At 46.4% G+C, this 2,079-nt stretch overlaps 1 long non-coding RNA gene across 1 annotated transcript; it reads right to left on the reverse strand.

The window, feature by feature from the left end:
- Nucleotides 1-626: 626 nt before the first annotated feature.
- On the reverse strand, nucleotides 627-1,789 carry LOC103632102 (uncharacterized). The gene is made up of 2 exons (XR_555670.4): nucleotides 976-1,789; nucleotides 627-895 (listed from the first exon to the last, which is right to left on the reverse strand). It is a non-coding gene; the product is annotated as an uncharacterized lncRNA (long non-coding RNA).
- Nucleotides 1,790-2,079: the final 290 nt, after the last annotated feature.

Raw genomic sequence — 2,079 nt, forward strand, 5'->3', positions numbered from 1 at the left:
AGTGTTTATCACAAACAAAACACACACTGGATCTTTGTTTCACACACACACACAAGTATAAACAACACAAATATTTGGTTAATGCAGCTACACAAGCAATCACAATTATATAGCTGACATGGGGCTATACACCTACCCATGAAACCCTCCTAATTGATGCAGCAATTGCTACTACGATTGCCTACTTCTTAACTACTTGCTAAAAATCTGCTAGTATTGAATATTGGGCCTAAATAAAATGAAACTGGAAACATGCAAACTTGGTGTTGAAAATAAGCTACGGAATTCTCGATGATGTAGCAGCTCTTAGATAGTTACACATAATGAGAAGAAAATAACAGTTGAAAATAAGCAAACAGGAGTTTGGATAGCATAACAAGAGCCCCCACTTAAGAAACATTATTTACAGAACTGATACAATGACAATTTAAAAGGGGGTCAGTAAAGGTCATCGATATCGATTTAAAATCTCCTTAACTACTAGCTAAAATACTTAGTCAAAGATTTGGGTCTGAACTTAAACCATCCAAGAAGGCCTTGAAAAGATAATTAAGCAAAAATCTAAAATTGGAAGATTTGAATAAAAACCAAATGAACAATTAACAATACCAGTTCAGGCGCACAAGGATCGAATGGATTTTTAGCCATGTTCATTACCTATAAATTGTTTTAATGACAAGACATTTTAAACATAGGTCCAATAAAAACTCATTAGAAGCATGAGTGAAACAGTGAACAAAAAATGAAAAAGACATTCATCCTCAGGGATGCTAACATCTCGGTGGTTGTCCAGGTTAGACTTTTCATGCACTGAGGCAGACTGTGGCTGCTGGGCCAACTGTTGAGCCTGCTGTGACTCTGTAATCGCCATCGTTGCCTTTGATTTCGTTCGCAACTAATACCAAATCAAGCAATCAAGAAAAGCAAAAATTAGGAGTTAAGCTTAATTATAACATTTATAATGTATTTGCTTACCAGAAGCATATGTCTTGGGTGCTTCTTCCACAGGTTCTTCAAGGGTAGGTGATGGAGGGTGGGGAGGAGCAAGAGGTGAATCCCTTTTAACATCCGTTGAACTGGGGAATGGGGGAATATGCTCTTCCAAATGAGTTTCATCATCAATCACATTGCCAGCCTTATATTCCAAAAATCATCCATTGCCGTCGCGGGCAATGACCTCTAGGCGGGTGACGGCATCGGAGTTTCCGATGACGTCAGCGACGCGGGCGGGGAGGTACTTCTCCAGCCACGGAATATCGTAGACGTCGGCGTCGGGGGCGGCGGCGGCGGCGGCCATGGCGCTTGGTTGGGCTGCGCTTGCGCCGCGGGAGCCGGGGGAGGGAGAAAACCGCGCGGTTGTGGTTTTGTGGTACCTATTCCTTCCATGGAGAGACGGGTCGAGGAGCGGACCGCACGCTTCCTTCCATGGAGACACGGATCGGGGTCGGCTTGGATTGTGGCGCCGTTGATGGGGGAGGAAGCCGCGCGTAGAAGGAAGCTTGTGCGCCATGGATTGCGGCATCGAGCAGAGTGGATCCACGTGGTGGCCGGGTCGGGGTTGACGCGGAGTGGACCGCGCGCTTCCTTCATGGAGAGATGGGTCGGGATCGGCTTGGATTGCGGCGCCGTTGGTGGGGGAGGAAGCCGGGGAAGGAAGTGGCGTATAAGGAAGGAAGTCGCGCGTCCGCGCGACGATTCCTGTGATTGCGCGAAGGGAGGATGGCAGAACGGGTGCCACTGTGGACGCCTACAATAAGCCCTTATAGAGTAGTAATAGATTATTTTCCATACCTATTCACCATCTATCATCATTTTTTAACCAACTAACAAACATAGCGGCACACGCAACCCGCCACAACCCCGAGACCAGCCGATTTCCCATAGATTCTCCTAGTGTTGTAGCGTGTAGAGGGAGATAGGGAAAGCCGTTGTAGCAAATAGAGCCCCAACATTGGTAGTGTTCAATATAGTACTATCTATTGTACATGTCTTTAGCAAGAACGGACACGAGAGGCTCGATGGCTCGGGATATTCGGGCGCGCAAAGAGCGAGGAGTGTACACGTCTAAAAGGCAAGGAT

The sequence above is a fragment of the Zea mays genome, chromosome 7 (assembly GCF_902167145.1).
Source record: "Zea mays cultivar B73 chromosome 7, Zm-B73-REFERENCE-NAM-5.0, whole genome shotgun sequence".
Taxonomy (NCBI): domain Eukaryota; kingdom Viridiplantae; phylum Streptophyta; class Magnoliopsida; order Poales; family Poaceae; genus Zea; species Zea mays.